Consider the following 13,206-nt stretch of genomic DNA (forward strand, 5'->3'; position numbering starts at 1 on the left):
CAGGGCCCAATTTGGACCATTTTGTTGGGGACCCTCAGTTGCCTCCATTTACCACCCTATCCCCCTCCCTCCACTGTATTGCTTTTTGAATTTATGACTATTTCAGATTAGATATCAGGAATGTATGTTACTAGTGTTTATTAAAATTAAAACACTATGCTTATTTATTGGCTTATAATTTATCATAAGCCATATTAAAACAGAAGTAAACTATTGGACTTCTGGATGACTCCCCAGATCCAACATCTCTTGTAGTTCCTCTCTTATGGTCTGTTTAAGTCACTCAGGCAATTTGTAAAAGGTCTATTTGAAGTGCCAGTGAGGCCTTCTGTCTACATGGTGCTTCATCAGGTGGGTACACCCTGGCTTACCATTAAACAAGTCCTCAAACTTTTATAGTTTTTCCTGATTCTTCTTCTCCTGGTTAGGAGACAGCTGCACAGTTACCTCTTATCCTCTCCACTTATTTCTTTTTTCCTATCTTTTATGCCGTCTTCCTTTCCCTTCTTCCACTAATTCATACCATGTTCTACTCTCCTTCACATCCCATGACCAACAATTTTATACACTGTAAACATTTTGTTTTGTATATAATTTTCTCCAAAGAAACATACTGTATGAAAGACCGCACATAGGTAATCTCTTTGTTTGTTATACAGACTGCATTCTTGTATTATGTCCAGTTGCGATTGCATTCAATTATGCTACATATTATCCTGACTTATACCTCTCTGCATGCTTGCTCTTACATTGTCACCGTTGCACGATATTCATTAAAGTTTCTTTGGTTGGTTGCTGCTAAACTGAGTCAGAAAGTGGTCAAGGTGCATCAGTGCTCTTCTAAGGTTAACAAACTTTAAAGTAAGTAAATACACCAAACTTCCTTTTTCAGTTAAGTACTCTATACATCTAGCATCTTGGAGAGGTGTGGCAAACCAGACAAAGCAGACCACCGTGCTCTGAAGTAAGCTTTTTTTAAACATGAAACCTGGCAAAATCTTTTGATTCATCACATTCCTCAGCATTCGCCTCCCATGCCTAGTCTCCCTGGATGGCAGAAAGTACTGGACAAATGAGACGGTGAGTTTGCATTTAATGTTGGTGTGAAGACTGAGATCTGATTAATGAATAATGAAAACTTTCTACCCTCCATTATACATTCTCATCTCATATTATCCCTTTCTTGCTTCACAGGCTTCCAGTAATCTCCTGTACTTTCTTTGAATGGTTGAAGTTCCTTACCCAGCTAACTCTCGTACCTTATTACAGTCAGTGGGTTTCCACAAAACTACATAAAACTGTTGAACTTCCTCAGAATGCTGAGCAATAACAGTAATAATCTCAAGACTCTTCTTATAGCAGTATTTCTCAAACATCACCCCACTGAAAATATTTTTATTTATGTATTTAATTGGGTAACGAGTAATATTTCCACATCTTTTTCAGCAATATGCCAGGTCACAAGGCAACAATATTCAGAGATAATTTAGAGTAGTCACTAAACATCATGTTTGGCAGGTAGGAAGAAATCGGAATGTCTTAGTGAATGTCACGTGTCTAGGGGAGGGGGGAATATAAAAAAAAAAGTTTGTTCAGCTTTCTTAATACATTTCCCCTCAAAATGCCACCCCAATTAATTCCAACCATTTTTAGCTTCAAGTTTATGCTTGCCCCCACTGTTTTGCATTTGACTGTGAAACTGTGATACCCCTGCCCTCCATTTGAGTTAAACCATTTCTTTTACTGTATCTCCACTGTCAGCCACGTAAGTCATTCACCTCTGCCTCCCATCACTCAGTGCACACGTGTGTTTTACTTCTGTGGGATTTTGCTCCTGTCTGTGACTACAGCAAGCCTTTCATTGCCATATTGCTGAACTAGTAACATTCTATCGCAAGTCTTGGTAATCACCGTCTGTAAAAACTGTAAAACTAAACTAAACTTGCAACTGTAAAGCTAAAACCCTGCTCTACTTCAGCTGACAATCTCCCCCCATACTACCTCAAACTGGCTGCTAACTCAGTCGCCTACCCAAGCAGTATCCTTATAAATAGGTCTTTATCTGAATTAGAAGTACCTACCATATGGAAACCATCTCGCATCACCCCATCCACAAAGTAGACAACTCTTTTGATCCATCCAATTTCTGTCCTATATCTATCTTGTCATCCATATTCAAAATTCTCGAGAGAGGTATCCCTCCACAGGTAATGCAATATCTATTGCAAAACAATCTTTTAAGCAAAACCCAACATGGCTTCTGACCTAGCCATAGCACAACTGCAGCCCTATTATCTTTTACAGACACTGTGAACAAGGCTAGAGATGCAGGATGCTATACAGTCTCAGTATTCCTTGATCTCTCCAAGGCCTTTGACACAGTTTCTCACCCCTTACTTTTGAACACACTGTCTAACTTAGGCTTCTCACATAACCCAATAAAATAGTTTCAGAGCTACCTAAAGGATCGTAAACAGTCAGTGAAATGGTCCAACAAACTCTCACCCTTTCTCCACAACCCTACTGGAATCCCCCAAGGCTCCATCCTAGGACCCCCACTCTTCAACATTTTCACAAACAACCTTCACACTGCCTCTCCCCTGGGACCCTCATTCAATACGCTGATGATTCCACCATAATCTGCACTGTTCAATCGCTACCAGAACTACTCTCAGAAACTCAGCAGTCGAATCCTGGCTAAGAAATGCCCAACTCTTTCTTAATCCAAAGAAGACAAAACTAGTACTCTTTCATTCCCAAAACACCTCCCTTGTCACTGATCATTTCAACATCCTTGCATCTGACAACACTTCCATAAGAAGTAGTGCAGAAAACCAAACTTCTAGGTGTTCTCATTGACAATAAACTTTCATTTGACCCTCATATACAGCAAAATATAAAGAAAACACATGAAAAACTGGGACTTCTATATAGAAACAAACATTTTTTATACTGCAGCAACCAAAACTACCCTTGCAAAAACATCTTTACTTCCCTCTCTTCTTTATGGTGCCCCTATCTTAACTAACTTACAAAATTCTACCCTAAGCAAGTTGGAACAGTGCTACAACAAAGTTGCAACGTTTTCCACAAACTCTAATTATTGCACACACCACTGTAAACCACTCTTATAATTAAACTGGCTTGAACTACCCAACCAGCTTGCCTTTATTCAGCTATCCACCTTGCACAACCTTATTTTCAAGCCTACTGCCTGCCCTGCAATAACCAATCTAGTCGCACCTTACACACCAAATCGACCACAACTATAAAAATCTCCTCTTAGCTATCTCAAAATCCACAAGAAAACCTGGTCACTCTCTGTATTCATACTCTGTCTCTATACATTGGAATTCACTACCTCTAACTACCACGTTTATGCTTGGCCTAACCCATTTCAAAGCCTCTCTAAAAAATCATCTAAAAAATACATGGCTCTGCTCCTGCATAAAGACTGTCTAATGTTCAGGTCTTCCTCCTCTCACATTTCAATCCCTCACAGACTGCAAGATACTGAAGCTCTTCTAACTCCTTATCTGCTTCTATACCATATCCTTAAGCTACTGCTCAGGCTTTATTCCTTCTTTTCTTCTAAACACTCTTGATGTTCATCGTGTTACACTGCTGCAGTCATCACACTTGAGGTTATCCTGCCGTCAGGCGGTCCCGCAGTCGGCCAGAATTCCAAAGTCTTGGTCGACGTCGGTTGCTGTCGCTTCTTCCCTGACGTCAATGCGCCAGGGGTATATAATATGCATCCGACTCCATTTTCTTCAGTCTTTCTTGCCGCGCGGTGCCCGAAGCAGAAGCAGTTCGCAAGTGCCGGTCGGCCGACTCCTGAGATTTTCGAAGTCGAATTTCAGATCCGAAGTCTTCAATAAAGCGAAGTACCCCATTGGGGAAACCTTTTTCTTGCCTCAGACCGATGTCAGAAAAAGTTAATTGTATTTCTTGTGGGAAGCAAATACCTCATAAGGAGTTCCACTCTTACTGTATTCCATGCCTAGGCCCTGATCACAGCGTCACTAGCTGTCGGTTTTGTGCTAGATTTAACAAACGCACTATAAAAATACGTTTTGATTTTGCTTTATACTACTTTGGCTGAAGGTTCAATTATACCATGCCGTCGAATCAGCCGACGACCTCAATACCGAAAAAAACGCAAAGACAAAGATAAAGGCAGGCATCCGAGGTCCAAAACTGACGACAAAACCTCTTCTAGGCCAGTCGCTGATTCTCAGTGAGGCGCTTTCGCAGCCCCTGACACCTGCTACCTCAGAGCCACAGGCCGCTTCCGACTCCCACGTGAAGACATCTAGGCCTCTGGAAACTCAAGGTATTGGACCTATGGAAACGAATCCCTCAGATGGGTCCGGAACCGCTGAGCAGGCATCGGCTTCTGAAGGTGTTTTCAGACCTTCACAACTTACCATTAAAACAACAGCCAAGACAAAGGTACCTTTAAAGACAAAGAAACAAGTGCAGCATTCTCCTGGACAGTCCTCCATGCCTAAGGAAACAGATGCTTAAAATGGCCGAAGACCTCATTACTCTAATCAGGGGTTCCCATACCCCTCCTGAGAAAAGGCCTTGGCAGGATACAGACTGACTCCTCTTATCAGGTTTCCATTTCCTCTGATTCCCAGGGATACTCTCTACCCCCCTATGAGGACTCTGATGCTGAAGACTCTATCCCTTCAGCCTCTCCTCCTGAGGATTATTCTTTTGGGGAAACTTTACATACCATGAGGGAGCATTTCCATTTGGAAAGTCAGGATTACTCAGAATCCAAGAAAAGGTTCAGGGATTTCCTCTTATTGCCTCAGCACAGGCCCCTGGCTTATCTCCTGACTCTTTGCCCCCTGCTCCAGCCAAGCCAGATAGGTATTATAGAGTCCCTGACTCTCACAAGTTTCTTTACAAAAACCCTTCTGCTGATCCAGAAACTATTTCCCAGTGTCCAAAAGGGGTTAAGGCTTCCATTGCAAAAAATACAGTACCCTCTGACAGAGATTCCAGAGCTTTGGATAGATGGGGGAAGAAAGTATACACGTCTGCAACTTTAGCAGTAAGAGCTTTAAATTGCCAGTTTCACATGCTTAAGTACCAACAATATTTAATGGCTCTGTTAAAACAGAAAATGCTTGCAAGCTCAGAAGCTCCTGATTGTAAAGAAATGCAGGATTTATTGCATGCAGTTGAACAGGTGGGAAAATATACTCTGCAATGTGGTTTTGATTCTTTAGAGGCCTTTTGTAGAGCCGCAGTTACAGGTTCTGTTATTCGAAGACATGCTTGGTTAAAAGAACAGAGTTTACCTGATCATGTTAATGCAAAATTATTGGATGCTCCTTTACAGCATGATACTTTGTTTGGTGTTAAGGCAGAAGAGGTGTTAAAGAAAATGGAGGATAAAGCTAAATCTATGCACACATTCAAGGATTTCTTACAGGTACAGCCACCTTGGTTTAGCAGAAATTGGCCAACAAAGAATTGGTCCTTTCCAGTGTCAGACAGGTCACAGAGAGGCAGATACAGACGCCCAAGAGGCAGATCTCAACCCCAAGGCTCAAACAGACAATGACAGTGGGGCACCTCAACCCCAAAAGGAGGTGAGGACAAGTCTCAAACTTACAGGAAACAGTCACAATGACTTTCCTCTGCGTACTCCAAGCACGTCCCTTTTGGAAGCCCCCTTAGGGGGAAACTAGCACTTTTTTCTCAAAACTGGCAAACAATCAACCAAGACAAATGGGTTCTGAATATTGTGTCTCAAGGTTACAGATTCCACTTTCATACTTTACCAAAGCTAAAAGGACTGCCAGACCTGCCACAAAATCAATGGGCAGAGGCACAAAAACAAATTTCAGCCCTCATGGACATGAGAGCTATTCAAAAAGTACCACAACAGGAACAAGGACAAGGATTTTACACAAGACTCTTCCTAGTCCCCAGAAAGGACAAAGCCTGGAGGCCCATACTAGACCTTTCAATTCTGAATACTTACCTGGATATTCTGAAATTCAAAATGTTGACATTACGGCAACTTCTACACATGCTAGGCAAGAAGGCTTGGCTTGTTATTCTGGACCTCCAAGAGGCATACCTGCGTGTCCATATCAGACAAAATTGCAGAAGATACCTCAGATTCAAAGCTGGTACAATGCACTACCAATTCTCTGCACTGCCCTTTGGCTTATCTACTGCGCCCAGGGTCCTCACAAAGTGCCTGGCACCAGTAATTGCATTTTGCAGACAAAAAGGAATTCAAATATATCCATACCTGGACGATTGCCTCATTCAAGCAGAGACAAAGGACATTCTTCTACAACATCTGGCGTTTGTGAAAAAGTTGCTAATTTCTGTAGGGTACACAGTAAATGAAAAGAAGTCAAAACTAGTGCCCTCGCAACAGATTATATTCCTGGGTGCCAGCTTAAATACAATGGCCCAGTTGGCTTACCTCACGCCAGACAAACAAGTTCAGCTAACTCAGTATTTTCAATTACTGGCAAAAACGTCCCATCTCCCTGCAAGAAAAATTCTGCAGGCCCTGGGATTCATGGCATCCTGCATACTGTTAATACCATATGCCAGACTGCACATGAGGAAATTACAGTGGTACCTAAAAAGTGTTGGGACACAACACTCTCACAGTTTAGAAGCAGTAATACCAATGATTCCCTGCCTACAACAGGAGTTTCGATGGTGGGCACAGGCATGTCACCTAAACAAGGGTCAGCCTTTTACCCAACCCCAGCCAAGCAAACTCTAACAACAGATGCTTCGGATTACGCCTGGGGAGCACACATGGCAGGAAAATGCATTCAAGGCAAGTGGACCACAGACCAGATGCATCTTCACATCAGTTTAAAAGAGATGTTGTCTGTTCAAAATGCCCTAACAGCTTTCAAGGACCTTCTATATCCAGGACAACTATTACTAAAGACAGACAACACCACAGTAATGTGGTACATAAACAAGCAAGGGGACACTCATTCTTATCCCCTATGCAGGCAAGCCATGACCTTGTGGAACACAGCTCTAACGTACCAAGTTCACCTGCAAGCACAATTCCTGCCAGGAAAGAAAAATACTCTGGCAGACGACCTAAGCAGAAATATCATGGACCCTCACGAATGGAAATTGAATCCACAAATCTTCAGCATGATAACACAAAAATGGGGATGCCCAGACATAGATCTTTTTGCCTCCCCACTGAATTGCCAACTGCAAAAATTCTGCACAAGGACTTCTCATAAACAAGCATGGAAAGTGGATGCTGTTCTGTTCAGCTGGAAAAACCTAAAGGTTTATGCCTTTCCACCACTGCCTCTCCTTTCAAAGGTACTCCAAAAAGCCAGACAAGAAAAACCACAGATGATCCTGATTGCTCCAGACTGGCCACGCCAGCACTGGTACCCTATCTTAAGGAACTTGGCTCAGGGCCCACCATGGATTTTGCTCCAAATTCCACTCCTTCGACTCAACAAAACAATCAGATCCTGCACAAAACCCTAAACCTGGCTGCATGGCAGATACTTTAGTCAAACAGGCAACACCTCTCTCTAAAGCTGTTATGGATGTCATTTTGGAGGCCAGGAGGCCTAGCACCAGGAAAGCTTACTCAGAAAAATGGAAGAGATTCTGCGCCTGGAACCAGGCTCAAAGCCTTGACCCTCTTGTTCCAAACATTCCTCAGATTTTACAATACTTAACTGAGATGCTGGACAGAGGCCTATCCTTTTCATCAATTAAGATCCACGCCTCTGCCATTTCAGCACATTACAACACGGATCCTCCTTTATTCTCTCATCCCTTGCTAAAGCAGTACCTCAGAGGGGCTAAATCATGAGACCGCCCCAGAGAGCACCAACACCAACTTGGGACCTCAATTTCGTTTTGGAAAAACTGACCCTACCACCTTTTGAGCCAGCCAATACAGCCGATCTAAAATTTTTGTCATGGAAAACAGCTCTGCTCCTGGCAGTAACTTCAGCATGAAGAGTCTCAGAGCTACAGGCATTAACGGCAGTGGAACCTTTTATAATTTTTCATCAGGACAGGGTATCTTTAAGGACAAATCCTACCTTTATGCCAAAGGTGGTATCTAGTGTGGCTTTTAACCAAACCATCTATTTGCCAACTTTTTATCCACACCCCCAGAATAAAGGAGAGAAACTTCTGCATTCTTTGGACATACACAGGCAGTTACGCTTCTGCTTGGACAAAACAAAAGCTTTCAGGAAAACTGAACAACTGTTTGTAGCATATGCTGCAGGATCACAGGGAAAGGCTATCTCAAAGCAGACTATATCCAAATGGATAGGACACTGTATTCGGTACTGCTACACACAGCATGGAAAATCAGTCCCTAATAACATTAGGCCACATTCCACCAGGGCAACAGCCACTTCAACAGCCTTTCTCAGAGGAGTACCTACCAAGGAAATTTTGGAGGCTGCAACTTGGAGTTCAGTGCACACCTTTACCAAGCATTACCACCTGCATCTTTACTCTAAATCCAGAGCATGATTTGCCACTGCAGTTCTGCAGGGCGTCATAGCCAATCCTAACTCTTTATAGACCAGCCACCCAACCTTAGCTTTGGGATTCTACCCAAGTGTGATGACTGCAGCAGTGTAACACGATGAACATAGTACAGTTTTGCACCTACCATAAATGTAGATGTTCGAGTGTTCACACTGCTGCAGTCCAGGTTACCCTCCCTCCATCTCCTCTGAACTAGCTGGACTTATCTCTACCTTTCTATCCTATACAACCTTTGGGGTGTATTTGCTGGTAACTGAAGGTATTGTTTTGTATATTTTTGATTAGCAATATGTATTTCCTACCTACTTGGGGGCACCTGACATCTGGGGCAAGATAAACTGAAAAAAATGGCGTTGGATGCATATTATATACCCGTGGTGCACTGACGTCAGGGTAGAAGCGACAGCAACCGACGCCGGACCAAGTCTTTGGAACTCTGGCTGACTGTGGGACCGCCTGATGGCAGGATAATCCCACGTGTGATGCCTGCAGCAGTGTGAACCCTCGAACATCTACATTTATGGTAGGTACAAAACTGTACTTTATATGCCTGCATCACTAACTTTCTGGCTGCTATTTCTACACCATGTATGATGAGAGTGACTATTATCATCTGTAGTGTTTTAACTGTATAGAATTGTTTAGATGTGTAGTAATATATTACAACATCTTGTAGAAGTTTGTTCTTTCAACTTATTTTTTGTACAGTATTTCTAATGTAATCTTAATTGTATTGGATTATAGTGTATTTGTATTGTACTGTATATGGAGCTTTTCTTCCTGGGCCACTGCTGAAAATGGGTTTTGTAGACCCAGTCAGACCACCCCAGTAAACAAATGTCAAATAAAAAATAAATAAATCAGAAGTTACCTCATATCACAGTATCCATTTTGTTATGCTTACTAGTACTCATACTGTCTGAGATTGACTATCTGCAGTTAGGTTTATAACTGTATTTATTAGCATCCATTCATAAACATCAATTCAACAAGAGAAGCAAAAGAAAACATAGTACCTCTCTCTTCAAATTAAGCCTGGTCTTCTAAAATACTTATTGGAATTGTACATAAAACCAGATGATTAATCCAACCAGTTTTGAGTTGAAAACCCTGTTAAACATTCATCAATAGCAACTTACTACTGTGGGAGTATGAGACATCAATACTACAAATACTGGACAAGGCACAAGTGCAGTGTATGACCAGATATGTCTGCTACACTAACGAGACTTGTAACTACTACTGGAGCAAAACTACCAGTAGGAAAATCCCATGGTCTCTCAGGCAAGTCTCTTAGTGATGTAAGTCATAATGACTCCATCATAGCTTAGTGCGGGGGGGCCCTCTAAGGGAGCGGTACCCTCTTGGGCCAGATTTGTCCAAATGGTCTAAGACTGTGATTATATATAATATAGTATATAGATCTGATGTCATTTTCATTCATTCCTCAACTCTTGGTTTTGGATTTGGCCCTCTGATCTGACTCTCCCACTTTTTTCCAGGTTGTGGAACACAAAGTCTCCACCTCCTCCCTTATACATAATGCCCCAGACACCTAACATACCTCAGATCTCGTTTGCCACCTTCATGTACAGATGTGGTCATTACAAACTCTCGTGTTAGCTAACTAGTTTTCTTGAGCAAGTCTTTTTTAAAAAAAATTTGTCTTAAACTTCTTTACTACTTTCCTCCCTTTTACATATTATATGTTCATGTAGAGCTTATTTCCATAGCTGGTATTCTCTTTCTTGTACTAGTTTTTAGTACCTTTCTAATTACCATCGTTGCTAACTCTTTTCCCTTTTTCCCCATGTTTCTTATTTAAAAAAAATATATATATATATATATATATATATATATATTGCCGTCCAGTTCAAAATATCTGAGAAGCCTGTGGGTTTTAAAAAATGTACAATCTGCGGCTATATAATACCCTTGTCAAATGCGTACAGTAAATGCATTTATTGTCTAGGCTCTGCGCATCTAGACTTGAGGTTTGACATCTGCAAAGCTTCCAATCTTAGAGCTTTAATAGATCACAAAAACAAAATGATTTTAATAGATTTGCTTCCTTCAAAATTGTCAGAACTATGGTCTGGGGCTCAGACCCCCCATGAAATTGGATAAAAGATGCACAAAAACTCTTCTCCGGGTCCAACCTCCCCTTCTGCTCTGGGTTCAGAACCTCTTCGCAAAGTTTTGAAAACTTTGGATCCAACCCCTTCAGATCTGAAGGCTAAACCTGAAAAATCTCCTCTGATCAGATCTCCCCAATTGGACTTTGATCCGATTTTCCTTTCGCCTGCCTTCACCCTTCTTGGATAGGTCTCCTAGGAGCCATCATTCAAGAGCACCTTCGACAGCATCTTCCACTCATTCATTCGGAAGTCTAATAAAAGCCGATGTGGATAGGATGAGGAGGAAATGCTTGTCGACATAAATTCAAATGAGGGTTTTCTGAGACTTTTGTTAGTACTGCCCCAACTGATTCTGGTTTCATCTCAGGTCAGACCTTTGGTTTTGGAGCAATCGAATCCAAAGATTATGGAGTCATCTGCATCAGATGCAAAGGTCATGGTGCCTTCAACTCCGGTATTATTTCTAAGTGGATTGGCTTAGAGCACTTTGGAGCTGGGTGATTGTCTGAGCTGTAGAGCTGGCTCAAGATCTGGGGTGCTGGAGTCTACTGCAAAATTGTTTGAGCTGTCCCTGCCCCTCAGAGCTTCAGTATTGGCTAGCTCAACTCCTTCCTCAAGTATTCTGTCTTCGAGATGAAGGGAGCTGACGGGCCAGAAGAATGTCTTTTTGGAGTTCGTTTCTTTTTGCCTGAGGCATTCTGATTTTGAGATGCTGGGGAGAGCTTTCTCTATTCCTAGAGTCAGGATGTCTCCTTTCATGGGTTCTGACTTCCCAAACCTATTTGTCTGCATCTTGAGCCTCAGCTTCCTGTGTCATGAGGACAGCCAGGCCAGGTAAGTCACCAGAATACCCAGCAGTGTATACTCATTTCTTCAAATACTTCTCTGGAGCATCCCACTGAAGCATTTCTGAGAGGAAAAATGCACAAGGAAGCACTTAGACTCTCCACAAGAGTCTTTCACAGAGGATACCGATTTTGATGAGGGGGAAGGGTCCCCAAGGTAACCACCTGATGACGTCGCCTATGGAGACATTCTAGAAATTTTAAAGCAAAGGGATGATTGGTCTTCTGACAGCTTTTCCCAAGAGGAGTCTGTATTCCTCACGGCTTTTGGAAGTGTCCGGTCTACCTCCTGGATGACTCTTCCTGCCAGCAAGCTCATTGATTTGCTTTCTTGATGAACATGGAACATGGAAGGAATCTGACACCGTTGAGCTGAACCCCCAGAGACCAGATAGGATCCTGGGACCACCAAATGACAGAGTTCTGGAGCAAGAGAGTACCAGTTGATGCCATGGTTGTAGTGGTAGCCACAAAGAAGGAACTAGCAGAACAGAGTTCCTCTGCCCAGCCCCCTAACAGGGAGTCTAGAGCTTTGGACAGATTTGGGAAGCATGTGTATGCCTCAGCAACTTTTCCCTTTCGGTCACTGAATTATTTGGTGCACTTCACAAGACTCCAGAGGGATTTAATTAAGGAACGTACCATATCCCTCTCTGAAAGCATTTCTTCCGAGGCAGAGAACACTATAACCTCCTTGTTGGCTACCCTCCAATCCGTTTCAGTCTCATCCATAACACTTCTCTCACATGCAGCTTGAAGGTACCTCACGGGTGGCAGGTTTAATTATTTCCATCAAGAGGCATGCTTGGATGGGCGTTTGATTTTGTGGAGCCCTTCAAGTCTTCCTTTGTCAGAAGTTCTTTATTTGACCCCAAAGTAAAAGATGCACTCTTCAGGCATGAGCAGAAAGGTAAAACCCTGTCTGCTGTGGGAGTATGTTTTTTGACCCCTCAAAGGATCTTTACTAGAAACCAAAAAAGTGGATGAAAACTGTGGTTTCAGCAAAGTCCCAGGGTCCCTTTCAAGATCCATGTGGAGATAGCTCCCCAGGGGCAGAGAAGGGAATTCTAATGGACGACTCCATCCACACAGCAGAGGTGACCTGCAGAACCAGGGATCTAGAGATACCTTCTCTGACAGATTCTACCAGTGCTCCTGAAAGGAGGCCCTACTGTCCATCTCTGGAAGCAGTCTGTGGTCGTTTTATCTCTGCAGCATGGAGCCTGGCTAGAGATTACAAAAGATTCATTGGTGCAGAGGATTATCTCCAGAGGTTATAGAATACCCTTTTCCCTTCCACTCCCTTCGATAATTGACAGAGTTGCCGATGTTCCACCCAATCAGAGGGAAGCAGCAGAATAAGCTATTAGAAGAGAGTCATCCAAAAAGTCCCCTAGACCAGAGAGAGTGTGTTTTGAAATTATTCAAGATTCTTTTTAGTGCCAAAAAAAACAGCGGACTGGAGACCAGTTTTGATCTTGGTGATCTGTACAAGTTAGTTCAGTGCACTAAGTTCTGGATGGTCACTGTTCAGTCCATTCTACCTTTTCTGCTCAAGGACAAATGGATGGGCTCAACAGATCTTCAGAATGCTTTCATATCAAAATGAATAGAGGAACCAGGAGATATCTACACTTCCAACTGGGAGACTGTCATTGCCAGTTTAGAAC

General features: G+C 42.5%; 1 protein-coding gene across 2 annotated transcripts in view; it reads left to right on the forward strand.

Annotated features, from left to right (window-relative positions):
• Nucleotides 1–13,206, forward strand: part of CLPX (caseinolytic mitochondrial matrix peptidase chaperone subunit X) — a 1,745,917-nt gene that overhangs the window by 237,676 nt on the left and 1,495,035 nt on the right. The window lies entirely within an intron of this gene.

Source organism: Protopterus annectens, chromosome 7.part1, assembly GCF_019279795.1.
Source record: "Protopterus annectens isolate FY-2018-M chromosome 7.part1, PAN1.0, whole genome shotgun sequence".
NCBI classification, from domain to species: domain Eukaryota; kingdom Metazoa; phylum Chordata; order Ceratodontiformes; family Protopteridae; genus Protopterus; species Protopterus annectens.